This window comes from Musa acuminata, chromosome BXJ2-8, assembly GCF_036884655.1.
Source record: "Musa acuminata AAA Group cultivar baxijiao chromosome BXJ2-8, Cavendish_Baxijiao_AAA, whole genome shotgun sequence".
Taxonomy (NCBI): Eukaryota; Viridiplantae; Streptophyta; class Magnoliopsida; order Zingiberales; family Musaceae; genus Musa; species Musa acuminata.
The window spans coordinates 17,422,294-17,444,198 of NC_088345.1; positions in this window are offsets into that span (position 1 = coordinate 17,422,294).

Genomic DNA, 21,905 nt, shown 5'->3' on the forward strand with positions numbered 1-21,905 from the left:
TTGGAAATGGGAGGTGATCCCATTAACTTAATCTTGGAGCAATTGGGCCCCTGAAAAACGTAAATTGGGCCGAATGGATCAACCCATTTGGACCCTGATTTTTGCCAGGCGGTTGAACCGCCCAAGGCAGGAGGTTGCACCGCCTGGGCTTAGTCTCCGAGCGAGAATGGGAGGTTCAACTGCTCCAGCCAGGCGGTGGCACCGCTTGGGCTCAGTCTCCGAGCGAGACTGGGCGGTGCAACCTCCCCTGATAGGAGGTGGCACCGCGTGGGCTCGGTCTCCGAGCATTGGTTGAGCGGTGCAACTGCCTCAGTCAAGAGGTTGCACCGCCTGAGCTCGGTCTTCGAGCTCTGGCAGGAGGTGCAACTGCCCCTGACAGGAGGTGGCACCGCCTAGAGGCTCAGTCTTCGAGCTCTGCCAAGCGGTGCAACCGCTCCAGTCAGGAGGTGCAACCACCTGATCCCGGAATTCTGGGAATTGACAGTTTTGAGCTCCAAATTTGAACTGGGTTGCGGGGTATAAATACCCCACCCATTCAGCACTGAAAGAGCACTGAACACACACCGAAATCTTGATCTTGTTCTGTGAATTTTAGAGCTCAAAATTGTTGCAAAGGCCAAAAGTTCTTCTTCCTCTTTTCTTCCAAGTTCTGAGCTGTAAAGGGAGGAGAGAAAATTCTGTAAGGGTTGTCTCCTAAGCCTGTCAAAAGGAGTGAAACTGTAAAAGGGTGGTTGGCCTTCGCCTATTGAAGGAAGGCCTCTAGTTGACGTCGGTGACCTCGTCGGTGGAGGAAGCCAAAAGTGGCGTAGGTCAACATTGACCGAACCACTCTAAATCTCGGTTTGCATTTACTTTGAGCATATTATCTTTACTACAAACCTCCTCTAAAGCTTACTGCTTTCTGTGCATATACGATCGGGTTTCAAGCTTTGCACTTTCCGAATCAGCGTTTAGACGTAAATCTATTTTTTCGTACGATCATCATATTTCAATTTGCATTTACGTTTTGATTTCAATCATAACTGCAAACTACCTTTATATCCTTGCTTAAACTGCATCTCACCTAATTAAGTGATTTACGAATCAACATTTAGACGTAAATCAACTTCTTCGTACGAACGTCGTATTTCAGTTTGCGCTTATATTCTGGTTTTCATCATAACTGTAAATTGCCTTCATAGATTGATTTTAACATCATCTCGCTTGATCTTAATTTAAAGTAATCTTAGAATCAACTTTCACACCGAAATCATTTTTATCGTTCGAACGTGTTTTATCGTTGAAAGATTTCCACTGTACTAATTCACCCCCCCCCCCCTCTTAGTGCTCTTGATCCTAACAATCTATACAATAGGGCTGCAATTACACTCCTCAAAACTTCAGGCCTACTCAGAGGTGGAGAGAAGGAGGAGACTAGGAGAGGATGCAAAAGCTCTAGCCTATAAACCATTGAAGCCCTCCTATTTATAGAGGTCCTCTGTCAACTTAACCTTAAAGGATCCTCTCCTATTGTGTATTGGATCTCCAACCAACTACCTAAACCTCTTATATTAGTGGATCTCTATCCAATAATCTCTCAAGGGCTCTTATTGGATCTCATCCATAGGATCCAATAATTTAGGAACTTATTGGATATCTAATAAGATAGGGGCTCCAGCGGATATCTCATATCCGAACCTCTACTCATTGCAATGCCTACCATATGTGTGTGACCCTTTAGGCCTAATATCGAGCTGGCCATGAGTTATACCTATTAGAACTTCTTCTAGCTCAGTGAATTATTATCTTCATAATAATTCACTCGACTCATCGACTACAGATGTACTAGGCCACTACGCTGCAATCTCTATACGATATAGTGGAATCCAATCCATTGGACCTATCTATCCTCAATTACCATGTACCTATAGTCCCTCATCCATATAATATCCCAGAGACCGTATAATGGGCATGGTGTTATCAGATCAATACGGTTTCTACTCGAGTCTCACTCTAATCAAATTCTTCGGAAGAACACTTTCTCTCTCAATCCGAATGACCCTAGCTAGGGATTTTTCTGAGCAAGAAAATATGGGACATTCCTCTCATGACATCGAGAGTGGATGATCCTCTATCGACACTTAATAACCCTCGTAAGGTTGACTGCTACTCCCAATGATCGGTTGTGCTAGATCTGGGACATCTAAACGTATAAGTCTTGTGTCAAAGAGTGGAGCACTCATACAGGACATCCTTGGTGTCTCAAGTCTAAAGACTAGATACACCATTGGGACTATGGAATCGCTGTCTAACAATAATACATCATCAACCATTTAGCATTCTGTATGCGGATCAATTAGTGAACTCATTCCCCAATGAGCACATGTATTGTATCCCTAGTGTCCCTACACGAACACCATTGAGACCAACTGTATCCATCATATAAATGGGTATACAACACACCAATCTGTCCGGTTATCTTGATGTCCCTCTCGAGTAACATATGACCGGGATTATTTAGGATCTGTGTTTAAAGGCGAATCGGTCTCATTATCGTGATCTCATCACGATTCGATTCCCATTGCATAGATCCAAGGAAATCACTATATATATATATATATATATATATATATATTATATGCAACAAACAATATAAAGTGATATCCGTTGGAGCCCTTATCTTATCATCTATCTAATAAGCCTATGAATTATTGGATCTTGTGGATGAGATCCAATAAGAGCCAATAAGAGATTATTGAATAGAGATCCACTAATCTAAGAGGCTTGGATAATTAAATGGAGTTCCAATACCCAATAGGGCAAGATCCATTCGGGTTAAGTTGATAGGGGCCCTCTATAAATAGGAGAGAACCATAGGGTCATAAGCTAGGCTTCTTGGTTACCATATACTATTCTCCTCTACGCTTCTCCTCCTCATATAGTAGGTGTGAAGGCTTGGGCAGTAATTTGAGGAGTGTCTTCATAGTCCCTACCATGTGGATTAATGTTAGAGAAGATGACGCTTGACCTCCTTTGACCTCTCTCACATATTTGTAGGAATTCGGGGATATACGATCTCTTTAAGTAATACAACTATCTCATACTTGGTTTTCAGTTTCACGAGATTTTGCGTACTAATCTATGCATGACAATGAAACATTTTTGTAAAAATCTAGGACTTTGTTTTATGTTCTTCCGCTGCGCATGTGATGTCACCCCTAGATTTTCCAACAGTGGTATCAGAGCTAGGTTGTTCGTGCAAAAGATTGATATTGAATTGCGTGTGTTGTATTTTAGAAAAGCTTTTAACATCAAAATTATTGACAAAAAAGGCGAGAGAGGACAGTAACTATTGCTACCCTCGTAGGTTAGCCAATGGCTGCTTATATCCTCGGCCGAGAGCTCCTAAGGGAGTTCTCAACTTGGCCACCTACAGTTGGCAACTTATGGGCTACAAGCAGGCAATTGCACGGGTGGCCTACTCGGAACGACGCTTGCAAGGGCAGTGCTTATGGGCAGACGCACTTGCGGGTGGCCTACCCACAAGTTCATGTGGCACCCGTAGCGATGCTTGCGGGCCCTGCGTCCTCGGGAAAAACCACCTGCAAGGGCGACGCCCCCGCCCCCGCCCCCCTATAGTGGCAGCCGTTGGTAGGGTGGCAACGGCCGCAATGTAACAAATGGGAGGGATTATGTTTTGTAGCAAAAAGGATAATTTTGCCCCTTAGAATTTGAGAAATTTTGAGTTCTATCGTTTCTGACCAAATTACCTAAATACCCCTTATAATTTAGAAAAAAATTTATATATCCTAAATTTTATTTTTAATAAATTGACTATTATTATTTATCTAGTAGTCCAATATAAGATATATACAAGTGATATATAATGTGGATGGATGATCATGGACCATGTGATGTGTATGTAATTGTGATATGATTTTTATTATTATTCGGGTACGAGCCTGTAATATATTTCTTGTTTATTATTGGATATGCGTGCTTGTGATTATGTTATAATTGCATAAGAAGACATAGTGGGAGTGTGGAAGCGATAATGGGACCCATGAGGTCAAGACCGACGATTGCGACATATGGAGATATACCGAGATGCTGATAGAACCGACGAGGACGAGATGAACAATCACAGGGCATTGAAATACACCACTACATATATAGATATTGATGTAAGTGATTGAGCCCACTAGCTCGGGGCTGATCATATTAGGATGTGGTCCATGAAAATCTGATATGATTGCTTATGTGATATGTGATTACTAATACACCTACTAGATATATTATATATATTTACATGCGATATAGATATATATTAAATATGTATGTGTGTAACACATCATAGGAGATCAAATCAAAATATCCTCTCTTGATAATATTAAGTCGGTAAACGTGAGGCAATTAGATTAACCCACGTGGCTTTCCATCATTATAGGTAGGAACCGATTCCCGACGTAGGTTGAGTTGGTCGAGTCCCTCGAGACTCACCTATATCATGATTCGTTATCTTGCCTACGATATAGAGATGTCATCGGTGACCTAAGGACGTGGTATTCTTGGTTGAGTCTCTCGAGGGCATGTCATCGAATCAGACTCATATTGTAATGATGGTGATGACTTAACTGAACATTATGGTTGGTCGAGTCCCTCGAGACCACGGTGGTTCGGAGGTCGAGCAGGCCGGGAATTACAAAATATTATGATTGGTAAGAGTTGCCTATCTTTACGAGCTTAGCGTGATTGGTCGAGTCCTTCAAGGTTACGTTAAGATGCCGATTGGATCTAATCCCCACTAGAGATCCGTTGGGGGTCTCCGATTCACAAACCGAAGGAAGTTGTGTGTTTCGCAAGAAAATATTGGGAGTAGATTAAGATAGAAGACCATATCTTAATTGTTTGATTTTTGTAAAGTCTATATGTTATTTATTTCTACTACATCTTTATTTTTAAAAAATATCACTTTTAAATCCCTTATGTGACATACTTGATGCCAATGACCTCACTAGTCCAAATTACACTGATTGGCTCTGCAACTTGAGAATCATTCTCATGGTGGTGAAAATCGTATATGTTCTTGATATAGTGAGGTAGGGGAAAGCAATGGTGAGATCGCTTGCTATGTGAAGTACATATATGACTTCATACTTGCTTAGTGTTATATATTGGGCTTTATGACTTCTGAGTTATATAGACAACATGAAAAGATGGATGCCTGATCCATTCATCTATATATCTATAAATTGTTTGAGGAACAGAGAAGGACTCAGTGATATGAGATATCCAAGAGTCTCTTTTGTACTAGGATAACTAAGGGGACACTGATTCAAAATCATATCCTAATGATGATTGAGTAGATAGAGAAACTCACAGGTCTAGGTATGGCCCTAAAATGACCTATGTGTGGACCTTGTGCTTCAGTCCCTACTAGATTCATTTTCTTTGTTCATAATGAATTTTAATATGAACACGCTTGAGATGACTCTCCCTAAGGTCCTCAATATGTTGAGGGAGGTAGAGAGCACTATTAAGAAGGAGAAGTCAGTTCTCTTTGCTGGTAAGACTAGAAAGAAAAGGAAGGCAGAAAAGTTTCATAAGAAGGGTAAGGGCAATGATAAACTGGGTAAAGCAAAAGTTACTAAGAAAGATCCGATAAAAGACAAAGGCTAGTGCTTCCACTATGACAAAGATGAGTATTGTAATATCTCTCACTTTTGAAATTTATTAATGAGGATTTATTTGTAAATCAGAGGACCTATATGTAAATATAGAAATTTTAAGGACTAAACTGTTAAGTTGAAAAAAAAAAAAGAGAACAAAAAATTTCGATTTTATCCCACTGCCCCCACGCTCTCTGAGCTGTGGGGCGTGGGGAGAAGAAGAAGAGAAGTAGAGGGAGAAGAGAAGAAAAGAAGAAGAAGAGGGAAAAGAAGAGAGGAGGAAGAAGAGAAGAAAAGAAGAATAAGAAGAAAGGGAAGAGGAAGAGGAGAGAGAGGAAGCTGCAGCAGCTAGTGCTGCAGCACCTCTGTTTCCTGTAGGAGGAAATAGAGGAGTGCATGTGTGGGGAGGAGAAAGGAAGAAGAGGAGAAGAAGAGAAGAAGAAGAAGAAGAAGAGAGAGGAGGGTGGCTGCGGCAAGGGCTACAGTGAGGAGGTGTGAGGCGTCAGGGAGGAGAAGGGAAGAAGAGGAGAAGAAGAGAAGGAGAAGAAGAAGAAGAAGAGGAAGAGAAGAAGGAGAAGCGGGAGAAGAGGTTGTGACACCTCTATTTCCTGCAGGAGGAAACAGAGGAGAGGGTGTGTGTGATGCCGGGGAGGAGAAGGGAAGGAGAGGAGAAGAAGAGAAGAAGAAGAGGAGGGAGGAGGAGGCTGCGGCACCTCTATTTCCCGCAGGAGGAAACAGAGGAGAAGAGAGGCTGTGCGTCGGGGAAAAGAAGGGGAGGAAGGAGAAGAAGAGAAGAAGAAGAAGGGAAGGAGAGGGAAGAAGAGAAGGGAAAGAAGAAGGGGCTGCGGCTGCGGTGGTGGCAGCTACAACTAGAAGAGAAGAAGGAGAGGAAGAAGAGCAGGGGAGGAAGAAGAGGCTGCGACTGCAGCGGTGGCAGCTGCAGCTGGAAGAGAAGAACAAGAGGGAAGAAGAGAAAGAAAGGAAAGAGAAAAAAAAGGGGCTGCGGCCATGATTGCGGCTGTGGCGACGGTGGCTATGTTTGTAGTAGCTATGTCTGCGAACGAAGAGGAGGAAGAAGGCAGTGCGGTGGATGGGGCTGCGACTGTGGCAGTGGCAGCGTAGGTGAATGTGCCCCTATATTCTGCACAAGCTACAGTTGTGGAGGAAGAAAGAAGATTAGTGCATAAAATGAAAACAGGGAGAGGAAACAGAGGAAAAAAATAGAAGAAGGATTTGGACGTATACTTTCTTCGGATCTTCGAATCAAAATCTTCGAAAGGCAAGTGTCCCGATCTTTTCTTCTGTAAGTGTTATCTTTTCTTTTGCAAGTATTATGTTTTCTATTGCAAGTGTTTCGATGCTTTCTATTGCAAGTGTTCCGATCCTTCCTATTGCAAGCTTTCTAATCTTTCCTATTGCAAGTGGTCCTGATCTTTCCTTACTGCAATTTTATATCTACATTTGCTTTGAATATGAGGAAGTTTGAATTGTTCTAGCTTTGCATTTGATATATCTCTTGTTTAGATGTAACGATTTGAATCTGTGAAACTTTCGAGATTTTGACCTTTCTACTTTGTTATGGTTATAACTTTATGCACTAACCTCTAATTTAGACAAAACTTTTTGATCTAAATATAGACTCATAAACCTTTCTTTCGATAGCTTATTTTAAGAATTCAGAGTAAGTTTGCCTGTCCAAAATTTTGTTTCAAATGACCCTATGAATTCTGCAAAATAGGGATCGTAATTTCTGACCTTTTGATACTAAACATCCTATAAGTCCCTATTGGAAACTTTGATTTATTCCAAACTTATTTTATTTTAAACTAGACTCGTAGATCTTTCATTTGATACATAAATTGAAAGATTTAGAGTCCAAATGCCTGCCTAGTTTTCTATTGAAATCGACCCTGTGAATTCTGTAAAATTGAGATTTATTCTTTGATATTGGGTTACTAAATCTATTGTAACTCTTTGTTGGAAACTTCGATTCATATGAAACTTATTTTATTTGAATATAGATTGAAATATCTTTCATAGCAGCTTTCTTAAGTATATTGGAGCACGATTGATAGTTTGAATCATTTGTTCAATGTGCCTCTCGAATTCTGCAAGAAATCGAGCTTTGGTTGATTTCGCATATTCTGGTTTCATTCCTTTGGAAATTGATTTCATTTAGCTTTCTTGTTCAATTGAGCTTTATATTACTACTTTGAATTCTTATATGCTCTTGTCCTTAAAATTATTTGCATTCTTGAAAACTATTGTGTAACGGTTATGCTATATCATATTGACTCATATAGGCACATGTATATCCCATTGTTCCGCATTTGATTTCGATATGTGCCTATTCCAGTTTCATTCCTTTGGACATTGAATTTGTCTAACCTTCTTATTTAAATTGAGTTATATGTGATTGCTAGGAATCTTTGAATGCTCTTGCTTCCATTTCCTTTCAAATCTGAATACATTTGTGAAAGATTATGCTTGCATCGTATTGACTCATAAAGGCACATGTACGTTTTATTGTTCCGCGTGTCCTTCCGATATGTGATATTTATTGTTTATATTGTCCTTTTATACTTTGGTGTTTGTGGGATACTATGAACCTTTGCCAGAAATGGTAAAGGGAGTTATGCAAAGAGCTTGCGATTCTTTGTCGGCCCCTTCTGACTTCACCTAGACGTGGGTGGATGGAGCTTCCAAATGTGGAAGACTTCTGTCTAGTGGTCATTTAGAAATGAATGAATCACATTCTATCTGTGGTCCCACTACACCTTCTGTATGTTTGATATGATATCCAGAACTTTGGTTATGTATTAATGTATGCGCTTTCGATAAGAAAGATATAAATGCAACGTCAAATATGACATTTCAACTTATGTTTCGTATTCGTTCTTTGATATGCTCTGAAATGATTCATATGCCATTGATATACTCTGAAATATTTCCTACGCTATTGATATGTTCCGAAATGCTCCCTATGCCTCTGAAATGTTCCTACGCCATTGATATGCTTTGAAATATTCCATATGCCATTGATATGTTCCAAAATGTTCCATTTGTCATTGATATGCTCCGAAACATTTTATACGCCGTTGATAAGCTCCAAAATGTTTCATTCATTATTGATATGCTCCGAAATGTTTCATCTATTATTGGGATGCTCCGAAATATTCCATATGCTGTTGATATGCTCCGAGACATTTCCTACGCTATCGATATGCTTTAATTACTCTATGCTCCATTTGTTTTGGAACCAAATATGTTTCGATTGAAATGACACATATGATTTTGTATCTAATGAGATGGTATCCTTGAGAATTCTTGTATTCTGTCTTGCATTATGATACCTTGTTTGAAATCGTTCCTTTTGTTCTGAATATGCTTTGTCACTTGCTGAGCTGATTTTAGCTCACTCCATTATATAAAATCTTTCAGGTCAATTTGTCACTCTTTGAGATGTTTGAATTGGGCTGAGGTAATGGAGAGCTATTCAGAATTATGGGCAAGTCTTGTTGATTATTATGTTATTATTGTATAATCATATTTTGTATGTAATGAAATGTTGTCGATGAATCGAAATGGATATACCTTGTAAAAGTGTTAGAAGATATCTCTTATTTAGAATTTCGGAATGTTAAGTCTAGTTTACGATAATATGAATTTGTGGTAAATGGTTGGAGTTCTGATTGTATAAATTACTTAGCTTGTAGATTTATAAATGTTGTTCATATTTGTTAAGTTGGCTTGGGTTATCATAAATATGAATTATCGAGTAATGTGATATATGATTATAAACTGCACAAGTTTTATAGATGTGAATTTGATAGAATATTTTTCAGTGTCCTCAAATGTTAGTTTGGATCTTGGATTGGTTGGTGATGCAAATTTTAATATTATCGATTATTTGAAGGGGTAGGATAGGTATTGGAAAAGGAACTACAAAGAGTACCTTGCAGAGTGGCCAAAACAAAAGCTTGGAGAAGCTTTAGGTACATTCATGATTAGTCTCCATTTGTTAAAGTCTTATGATAACACATGAATATTGGATACCGAGAGTTTTTATCACATCTGCAATTCGTTGCAGGTTCTAGCAAGACCTAAGAGATTGGCAAGAGGAGAGATGAACCTCAAGATGGTTAATGGAGCAAAAGTTGCTATAATGGCTATTGGCAAGGTCACCCTACATCTGCCTAATGGAGCTATTATTGCATTGGATGCATGCTATTTTATTTTTTCTATTATTAAAATTATTATTTTGACAATTAATGGTTATAAATTATTTTTTGAGAATAATGGTTGTTCAATATCATTAGATGATAAGATTATCATAGAAAGAACATTGCATAATAGTTTGTTTACGCTAGACACTACTTCACATATCATGAATATAAGCAAGTCTAAGAGAAAATGAGATGAGGTGAACAATACATACTTGTGGCATTGTAGGCTAGGTCATATCCATAAGGGAAGGATTCAAAAGTTGCTAAAGGATGAATACCTAGATCCATTCAACTATGAGTCATATGTAACTTGCAAGTCTTACCTTCAGGGAAAATTGATCAAATCTTCATTTAGTGGAACTAGAGAGAGAGGGCCACTAAGTTGTTGGAAGTTATACATAGTGATGTATGCAGTCCCATATCAATTCATGTCATAGATAGTTACTCCTATTTAATCTCATATTTTGATAATAAAATTAATTGATAAGTTTATGATCTAATCCATATTTTGAGAAAAGTGATGCAAGACTTATCATGATCATGAAAAGGTAAAACTATTGAAGCAAGAAGAAACAAATGTTGGGCTAGAGTCAAAAAACGAGCATCGGGTCAGAAGAATCAAACATTGTGCTAGATAGTCATAATTGCCCTACAAGCCAATCAAGTGAGTGATGGCACGTGTGACATGATACAAAGTCTTTTGGCTTATTATTATTATGATATTTTCTTACTTTATATTGCTTGTTGCATTAATATATTGTGAGGTCTACTGATCTGTGCAATGGGAATCGGATTGTGATAAGATCACGATAATGAGATCGATTCACCTTTAAGCATAGACTATAAATAATCCTGGTTATATGTTACTTGAGAGGGATATCGAAATAACCAAATAGACTAATATACTGTATATTGAAAGGAATATCCAACCTAGTGGCAACCAATCTTACGAGGGCTATTGAGTGTCGATAGAGGATCACCTGCTTTCGGCATCATGAAAGAAATATCCTATATGTTCATGCTTAGATACTCCTTGCCAAGGTCATTCGGATTGAGAGAGAAAGAGTTCTCAAGGAGAATCCGATTAGAGCGAGACTCGAGGAGAAATTGTATGGGCTTAATAGCACCATGCTTGGTATATGGTCTTTGGGATATTAGATGGATGAGAGATTATAAGGATATGGTAATTGAGGATAGATTGGTCTAAAATATAAGATTCCCCTAAATCGTCTAGGGACTACGGCATGATGGCTCAGTATGTCCGTAGTCGATGAGTCGAGTGAATTATTATAGGGATAATAATTTATTAAGCTAGAAGGAGTTTTGACAGGTATGACTCATGACCAGCTCGATATTGGGCCTCGAGGGTCACACACATATGGTAGGTGTTGCGAAGAGTAGAAGTTCGAATGTGAAATATCCGTCGGACCCCCTATCTTATTGGATATCCAATAAGCCCCTCAATTATTTGATCCTATGGATGAGATCCAATAAGATTCAATGAGAGATTATTAGATAGAGATCCACTAATTTAAGAGGCTTGGGTAGTTGGATGGAGATCCAATACCCAATAGGGTAGGATCCATTAGGGTTAAGTTGATAGAGAACCTCTATAAATAGGAGGGAACCAAAGGCCCATAGGCTGGAGCTTTTTTTGTTGTCATCTCCTATTCTTATCTCCCCTTCTCCTCAAATAGCAGGCTTAGAGAATTGAGGAGCGTCCTTGTAACCTTGCTGTGTGGATTACCGCAAATGATTAGGACGCTTGACCTCCTTCACCCTCTCCTATAGATTTATAAAGATTTAGTGATATACAATCTCCCTAGGAAAATTTAGGGATTTTGTTTTATGTTCTTCCGTTGCGCATGTGATGTTGCCCTCTAGATTTTCCTACAATTAGTGGTCAAAGGTTTCAACCAAGAAGAAGGTACCGATTATGAAAAAACCTTCACTCCTACAGTTAGACTTGAAGCCAAAAGGATTCTCCTTCCCTATGTTAGTTATAATAATTTTAAGTTATTTCAAATTGATGTTAAAAGTGTTTTTCTTAATGGTTTTATTTTCGAAGAAGTTTATGTTGAATAACCACCCAGATTTGAGAATGTTATTTTTCCGAATGATGCTTTTAAGTTGTCTAAGGCTATCTATGGTTTGAAACAAGCCCCAAGGGCTTGGTATGAGAGACTTAGTTCCTTTCTAATTAAGAATGATTTTTTGAAAAATAAAGTTAATACCACATTGTTTATTAAATATTTTAAAATTAATTTTTTTATAGTTCAAATGTATGTTGATGATATTATTTTTGATTCTACGAATGAGTCTTTATATGAATATTTTGCCAAAAGTATGAGCCAAGAATTCAAAATGAGCTTAATGGGCGAATTAATCTTTTTCTTAGAAATTTTTGTTAATCAATCTAAATATGCTTTAGATCTATTAATACGATTCAATATGAATAGTTCCAAGGCTATTAACACACCAATGAGTACTTCATTGTTGAATCTCAGATTTTGATGATGAAATCAATTGGTAATGTGTTTGATATAATCTATATATTGAGATAAGTTTGCAGGATTAACCACAATAGTAGTAAGGCATAAAGCAGATGTTGGGTCATAGTTAAAGATCGGATGATACGTTGAAGGTTTGGATGATGTTCCGGAAGTTTGCAGGAAGGTCACCGAGAGTTCATCGGTAGATTGCTGAAAGAACAATCGACATATCCGATATAAATTGCTTGTTTAAATGTCTTAATTATCATAGTTAGACCTTTAATTAAGGATTAGGAGGTAATCCCACTAATTTAGTTAGGGGCCAACTAGGCCCTTAATTGAGTTAAATTGGGGCAGTTGAATAGCCCATTTAGCACCTAAAATCACGACCGACGATGACACCGCTAAGGCTAGCGATAGCACCGCTTGGTGACTTAGTCTCCTAGATGGTCTGGGCGGTGGTGTTGAATCTCATATTTTGATGATGAAATCAATTGGTAAATTGTTTGATCTAGTCTATATGTTGAGAAATGTGTACAAGATTAACTACGATAGTAGTAAGGCATAAAGCAGATGTTGGGCTAGAGTCAAAGATCAGATGATACGTCGAAGGTTCGGACGATGTGTCGGAAGTTTGCAGGAAGCTCGCCAAGAGTTCATCGGGAGCTCGCCAAGAGTTCATCAAGAGTTCGCTGAGAGTTCGTCAGAAGTGCATCGGAAGTTCGCCGGTAGATCGCTGAAAGAACAATCGACATATCGGATAGAGATTGCTTGTTTAAATGTCTTAATTATCGTAGTTAGACCTTTAGTTGAGTAAGGATTGGGAGGTAATCCCACTAACTCAGTTAGGGGCCAATTGGGCCCTTAATTGGGTTGAATTGGGCTGATTAAATAGCTCATTTAGTACCTGAAGTCACGACCGGTGATGGCACCGCCTGGTGACTCAGTCTCCTAGGTGGTCTCGGCAATGGTGTTGAATCTCATATTTTGATGATAAAATCAATTGGTAAATTGTTTGATCTAATCTACATGTTAAGAAAAGTATGCAGGATTAACTATGATAGCAATAAGGCATAAAGCAGATGTTGGGCCGGAGTCAAGATCGAGATTTCGTTGGGAGTTCGAGGGTTCATCGAAAGTCCGGAAGTTCATCGGAAGTCTAGGAGCATGCCAAAGAAGCTCATCGAAACTAGCCAAGAAGATTGTCGTAAAGTCCAAGAGCTTTCCAAGAGTCCACTGGAACATTGCTGAGAGATTGTCGGAAGTTCGCTAGAAGATTACCGGAAGACCAATTGACATACCAGACCAAGACTACTTAGTTAATGTCTTAAACTATCATAGTTGGACCCTAATTTAAGTTAGGATTGAGAGGTTATCCCACAAACTTAGTTAGGGGCCAATTGGGCCCTTAACAGGGCTGAACTTGGCTGGTTAAATAGCCCATTCAGCACTGGAAGTCACGGCTAGCGGTGGCATTGCATGGTGACTCAGTCTCCCAGGTGGTTTAGGTGGTGGTACCACCCAGAATGGGTGGTGATACTATCGGCAGTTAATGCTGCCAAGCGGTGATATAACCCTTGTCTAGCGGTGGTACCGGTAGAGCTCGGTCTCTTAGCTTTATGAGGTGGTCGTACCGCCCTATGTTAGTGTGTAGGTGGTAGTACCGCCCAATAATGGCGGTGGTATCGCTAGTACTTTGAAATCCGAGGATATGACACTTTTTGGCTCCAATTCTAAAGCCATTGGGGCCTATAAATACCCCATCCTTTTTTGCATGAAAGGGTAATAAAGTCCAATTTAAGTGTTGAAAAATTCTAAGTGTTGGGGTGTTAAAAGTGTTATAAAAGTGAGAAGAGTTCTCCTCCTCCCTCTCAGATTTGTAATCATTCAAGAGAGTTGTGAGGCTATTGAATCTCAGATTTTGATCATGAAACCAATTAATAGTGTTTATTTGATCTGTGTTTTGAGCGACGCAGGAAGCTTTGATCAGGAAGAGACAATTAAAGTAGGAAGAATCATGTTGGGCCAGATAGAAATATATCAGAAGATTGGACGTCGAGCCGAAGGATTAGTCGACGTATCGACAGAAGGCTTCGGGCCATGAATTCGGGCATTGGGCCAAGAAGAGCAGAAATTATGCCAAGGAAATCAGAGTTGCAGAGGATAACTGGTCGATTGGGCAATAAGCGGCAAGAGAGGACGATACGCCGAAGAATCGGACGAAGCATCGATAAACCAATGACATACCGGACTGTTGAATCTCGTATTTTGATGATGAAACTACTTGATATATGTTTATGATTTAATCTGCGTTTTGAGTGACGCAGGATGCTTCGATCAGGATGAGACAATTAAAGCAGGAAAATCATATTGTGCCGAAGGAACATGTCAGAAGATTGGACGTCGGGCCAGTGGATCGGTCGACGTATCGACAGAAGGCTTCGGGCCGTGGACTCGGGCATCGGGCCAAGAAGAGCGGGTATTGTGCCAAGGATATCGGAGTTGCGGAGTCAACTGGCCGATTGGGCAATAGGCTGCACGAGAGGACGATGCGCCGAAGAATCGGACGAAGCGTCGAGGGACCAATGACATGTCGGACAACTTGGTTAATTGCTTAGGATTAATTGTCTCGATTGAAGTTTTGTTTTAATTGTGCAGGATTAACTATGATAACGATGAAGACATAAAGCGAAACAAAGTGTCGGAGTCAAGCGCGAAGGATTTGTTGCGAGTTCGAGAGTTCGACGGAAGTCCGAAGATTCGTTGGGAGTTCGCGGAGCTCGCCGAGAAAGATCGGAGCTTGCCGAAGAAGCTCGTTGGAACTCGCTAAGAACAAATCGTGAAGTCTAGGAGCTTGCCGGGAGTCCGCAGAATGGTTTTCGAGAGTTCATCGGAAGACCGCCGGAAGTTTGCCGGAAGCTCGCTAGAAGAAGTCTTGACTTGCGGACTTTGTAATAGCTTAGAAAATGTCTTTAAATTCATAGTTAGCACGTTAATTAGGGTTAGGATTAGGTGTTAATCCTATAACCCAAGTAGGGGCCAATTAGGCCCAAGTTCGGACTGGTTTGGACCAAGTTTGGAGCCAAACCAAGTGAGCTGGAATAGTGAAGAGGTGCCACCTCTCCAGCTTGGAGGTAGCACCGCCCAGGCTATGTCTTCCTGCGAGGTTGGGAGGTGCAACCGCCCCAGCCAGGAGGTGCAACCGCCCCAGCCAAGCGGTGCAACCTCCTCTGCCAAGAGGTAGCACCGCCAGAGCTCAAGTTTCGAGCTCTGCCAGGCGATGCAACCACCGAGCTCAGTCTTCGAGCTCTGGTAGAGAAGTGCATCAGCCTGAGCTCAGTCTCGAGCTCTGCCAGGTGATGCAATCACCGAGCTCAGTCTTCGAGCTCTGGCAGAGAGGTGGATCAGCCTGAGCTCAGCTTGGAGCTCTGCCAGGTGATGCAACCACCGAGCTCAGTTTCGAGCTCTGCCAGGTGATGCAATCACCAAGCTCAGTCTTCGAGCTCTGCCAGGTGATGCAACCATCGAGCTCAGTCTTCGAGCTCTGGCAGAGAGAAGCAATCGGCAGAGCTCAGTCTTCGAGCTCTGCCAGGCGGTGCCACCTCTCCAGTCGAGAGGTGCAACCGCCTGATCCCAGAATTCTGGGATTTGATCGATTTGATCGTTTTGAGCTCAAATTTTGAATTGGGTTGGGGCCTATAAATACCCCACCCATTCAGCACTGAAAAGATACAGACCTATACCGAAATCTTGATCTTTTCTGTGATTCTAAGAGCTCAAAAGTGTTGTAAAGCCCTTAAGTCTCCTCCTTCTGTTCTTCAAGTTTTCAATTGTAAAGTGAGGAGAGAAAGGTCTGTAAAGGTTGTCTCCTGAGCCTGTCAAAAGGAGAGAAATTGTAAGAGGGAAGTTTGGCCTTCGCCCATTGAAGGAAGGCACCTAGTTGACGTCGGCAACCTCATCGGTGGAGGAAGCCAAAAGTGGAGTAGGTCAAGGCTGACCGAACCACTCTAAATCTCTGGTTTGCGTTTATTTTCGAGCACTTTATCATTACTGCAAACCTCCCTCATCACTACTGCTCTCTGCGCTTTCACGAACAAGTTCTAAGTGCTGTTCTTCCAAATCTGCATTCAGACGTAAATTCGTATTTTCATACATTACAGTTTACGTTTACGTTTGATTCTGCAGAACTGTTTTCCGCGCTTTTACGAACGAGCTTCCTTGCAGTTTACGCTTACATTTTAATCCTATTAATAACTGCAATCTGTCCTCTACGATTTTACGAACGAGTTTCAACATTTAGACGTAAAACTGCATTCAGACGTAAATCGGCTTTCCTCGCTCAATCATCAGATTTCAGTTCACGTTTACGTCTTGATTTCAACTGCATACTGCCTTCTGCGAGTATACAAACGAGTTTCAAAGTTTAGACGTAAATCTGCGTCTAGACGTAAAACTGCGTTTAGACGTAAATCTGCGTTTAGACGTAAAACTGCGTTTAGACGTAAAACTGCGTTTAGACGTAAAACTGCGTTTAGACGTAAAACTGCGTTTAGACGTAAAACTGCGTTTAGACGTAAATCTGCGTTTAGACGTAAATCTGCATTTAGACGTAAATCTGAGTTTAGACGCAAAACTGCGCTTAGACGCAAAACTGCGCTTAGACGCAAAACTGCGCTTAAACGCAATCTGCGCTTAGACGCAAACTGCACTTAGATACAAACTGAGAATTTGCTTTTGCATCATAATAGTTTTTGAACGAACGCAGCTTTTGGTTTTTAAATTATTATAAGATTTCCGCTGCACTAATTCACCCCCCCCCCTCTTAGTGCTCTTGATCCTAACAATTGGTATCAGAGCGGGGTATTTCTCATTTCGGATTTACACCCGAGAGAAATGACTTTTCAAGAGGGCTGTTTGGTCTTTCGTCCACCGTTCTTTAACGGATTGGACTACACTTATTGGAAAACTCGAATGAGAGTTTTCTTAATTTCTCTAAATCTGGATTTATGGAATATCATTGAAAACGGTTTTCAACTTCCCTCCAAACCGATGAACGAATGGTCGGTTTTGGAGAAGAAGAATTTTTCTTTAAACGCAAAGGCTATGAATGCCTTATTTTGCGCATTGGACAAAAATGAGTTCAATCGGATTTCTACGTGTGAAACGGCTTTCGATATTTGGCGCACTCTTGAAATCACGCACGAGGGAACTAGTAGAGTCAAAGACTCGAAAGTTAATATTCTACTGCTTAATTTCGAGCTTTTTCATATGAAACCAAGCGAAACCATTGTTGACATGTACACCCATTTTACGGATGTCGTCAATGGTTTAAAATCACTTGGTAAAAGCTTTTCGGATTTTGAACTCGTTAACAAAGTTTTGCGCTCACTTTCTAAAACTTGGGATTCAAAAGTAACTGCTATTCAAGAATCAAAAAACTTGAACCATTTTCCACTTGAAGAACTAATTGGTTCATTGATCACATATGAAATGACGTGCAATGCACGTGAAGAACTTGAGAACCACCTTCCAAAGAACAGGAAGGATTTGGAACTCTGGACAAATGAATGCCACTTGAGCGATGACTCAAGTGATGAGGACAATGATGAACAAACCAACCTTCCAAAGAACAGGAAGGATTTGGGACATAGAACATTTGAAGACCACTCGAGCATAAGCTCAAGTGATGGTGAACTTAAAATGAAACGAAAATTAAAAAGCAAAAAGAATGGAACTACTTGCTTTAAACGCAAGAAGAAGAACAAAAATTGGGATGAATCGAGCTCCTCCGAAGAAGAGAAAGTCAACAAAAGCAAGGCGGCAAACTACGCCTTAACAGCCTACAATGATGAGGTAATCGAAATCCCCCTAATTTACTTCGAAATTACATGATGCTTTTCATGATGCATTTTTCTTTTTCTTTAAATTTTCTTGAAAATTATATTTTTAATAATTTAATAATAATGCAAAAAAAATGATCATGCTTGTAATCTTGAAAATGATAATGAAAATTGCATGTCTTATGTTAATGCAAGATAGAAATCTAATGATTTTACACCTAGTGAGATTAATCTTATAGAAGCAAGAATGTATATTTTATGATTTTCATATTGCTTTTCAATGACGATACATGGCTTTTGTCTGGAAGGCTTGATATTTTTCATTGTCTTTGTTTATTAAATATAATGTATGGTTTTGACATAAAAATAAAGATTTGAGCATGCTATTATAAAGTCAATCATAAATTAAAACTAAAGAAGTTTTAGGCATTTATAAGAATCATTCAAAATTATGTTCAATGAAACCTTGCTTAATGCTGCAATGAAAATATTAAAGTTATACTTGATGATTTCAGATCTGACAAATGCTACACTTTAAATATGAATCATTCTTCAATCAGATTAAATGCTTCAATCATTTTCTATCTCTAAGAGTTTTCGATTTTGGTGAAATACAAGTGATAAATTCATTTATGATATCTTGTAAATCACTTGAATTATGAATGAGTTTTTCTTTTTTATGATGTGTTAAAAGAATCACTTAAAAAGAAAATGTTTTTCCTATTTTATCGAGATTAATGATTTCATGATATTATGTGAATCTCGAAACTGATTTTGATGAAATAGTAATAACGTTATTCATGTTATGAATCTTAAAAATGATAATATGCTTCATGTGATAATATGGATACATGAAACACTTATGATTTTCTGTGTATTCATAAAATATTTATCTCATCATCCAATAACTCTTCTTGATATTCCTTATGAGATGAAATGAAATAATGCATGAAATACAAATGAGGAGTTAATAATCATGCATAATAGGATGTAATGAATTCTAGATACCATCGTTTGAATATCTATGATCATGCTGCCAAAATGATATATCACGAATGCTTGAATATCATGTTTGATATGCTCATGATGATGATTGATTTTTCGGTATCATGCATAAATTTTTTGAAATGTAATGTTAATGAATCTGTGCATTGAAACTATAATGATGCACAAATAAAAATGATTACTTACCTTTGTCATGATTTAGAAATTGATGTAAAGGGTTTTTCCCTTGTTGACAATGACAAAGGGGGAGATAGCTAGCTTGTACAAGTCAAGAAGATGCAAAAACTTGATTTGCTAGCTTACCTATTTTAAGAAGCAAAGATTGCTAACTTGCTTATTTCAAGAAGAAAAATTGTCTTCTTGAACATCACTATCTTGAATATCTCAAGAAGCAAAACTTGCAATTTGCACATTGTAATAGGAAGCAAGAATCATGAGCTTACACAAGAAATTTATCTTGCATTTGCTTTCGAAATTTTTGCTAGCTTATATATTGTGAAACTTGTATATCGTAAAAATTGCTAGCTTGTTGGTCTAAAGAGAAGCAAAAAGTTGCTATCTCAAAAGAAGCAAATGTGCTATCTTGCCTATCTCAAGAGGCAAAAATGCTAACTTGCGCATCTAGCAAAGTGAGCAAAATTTTCAAGAAGCAAGAGTTGCCTTCTTGAACATCTCTAATTTGCTAGCTTGCATGATGTAGAACTTGCTATCTTGAACATTACCAAAAGTGCTATCTTATATGCTATAAAACTTGCATATCTAAAACTTGATAGCATGAATGTTCTAAGCATGATGTAACACTTGCTAAATCTTCTAGCTCCAAGATTGCATGATGATAAAACTTGATACTATGTTCTTCATGCAATGAGTTGAACCAATATCACACACACTTGATTGTAGTACTTCTCCTTTTTGTTGATGACAAAGGGGGAGAAGTATGTTGATGACATGACATGTGATGCATAAGTTTATGCATAAGTTCATGTTGACGTGTTGCAAGTATTCATGATGAATATTGCAATGACTTGAATTCAGTTTGAATTCAAGGTTCTATCAATATGGCATATTGATAGGGGGAGTTTGTTTAAACTCCGGGAGTTAAGTTTAACTCCGTCATCAAGTGGTTGTCATCATCAAAAAGGGGGAGATTGTTGAATCTCGTATTTTGATGATGAAACTACTTGATATATGTTTATGATTTAATCTGCGTTTTGAGTGACGTAGGATGCTTCGATCAGGATGAGACAATTAAAGCAGGAAAATCATATTGTGCCGAAGGAACATGTCAGAAGATTGGACGTCGGGCCAGTGGATCGGTCGACGTATCGACAGAAGGCTTCGGGCCGTGGACTCGGGCATCGGGCCAAGAAGAGCGGGTATTGTGCCAAGGATATCGTTGTTGCGGAGTCAACTGGCCGATTGGGCAATAGGCTGCACGAGAGGACGATGCGCCGAAGAATCGGACGAAGCGTCGAGGGACCAATGACATGTCGGACAACTTGGTTAATTGCTTAGGATTAATTGTCTCGATTGAAGTTTTGTTTTAATTGTGCAGGATTAACTATGATAACGATGAAGACATAAAGCGAAACAAAGTGTCGGAGTCAAGCGCGAAGGATTTGTTGCGAGTTCGAGAGTTCGACGGAAGTCCGAAGATTCGTTGGGAGTTCGCGGAGCTCGCCGAGAAAGATCGGAGCTTGCCGAAGAAGCTCGTTGGAACTCGCTAAGAACAAATCGTGAAGTCTAGGAGCTTGCCGGGAGTCCGCAGAATGGTTTCCGAGAGTTCATCGGAAGACCGCCGGAAGTTTGCCGGAAGCTCGCTAGAAGAAGTCTTGACTTGCGGACTTTGTAATAGCTTAGAAAATGTCTTTAAATTCATAGTTAGCATGTTAATTAGGGTTAGGATTAGGTGTTAATCCTATAACCCAAGTAGGGGCCAATTAGGCCCAAGTTCGGACTGGTTTGGACCAAGTTTGGAGCCAAACCAAGTGAGCTGGAATAGTGAAGAGGTGCCACCTCTCCAGCTTGGAGGTAGCACCGCCCAGGCTATGTCTTCCTGCGAGGTTGGGAGGTGCAACCGCCCCAGCCAGGAGGTGCAACCGCCCCAGCCAAGCGGTGCAACCTCCTCTGCCAAGAGGTAGCACCGCCAGAGCTCAAGTTTCGAGCTCTGCCAGGCGATGCAACCACCGAGCTCAGTCTTCGAGCTCTGGTAGAGAAGTGCATCAGCCTGAGCTCAGTCTCGAGCTCTGCCAGGTGATGCAATCACCGAGCTCAGTCTTCGAGCTCTGGCAGAGAGGTGGATCAGCCTGAGCTCAGCTTGGAGCTCTGCCAGGTGATGCAACCACCGAGCTCAGTTTCGAGCTCTGCCAGGTGATGCAATCACCAAGCTCAGTCTTCGAGCTCTGCCAGGTGATGCAACCATCGAGCTCAGTCTTCGAGCTCTGGCAGAGAGAAGCAATCGGCAGAGCTCAGTCTTCGAGCTCTGCCAGGCGGTGCCACCTCTCCAGTCGAGAGGTGCAACCGCCTGATCCCAGAATTCTGGGATTTGATCGATTTGATCGTTTTGAGCTCAAATTTTGAATTGGGTTGGGGCCTATAAATACCCCACCCATTCAGCACTGAAAAGATACAGACCTATACCGAAATCTTGATCTTTTCTGTGATTCTAAGAGCTCAAAAGTGTTGTAAAGCCCT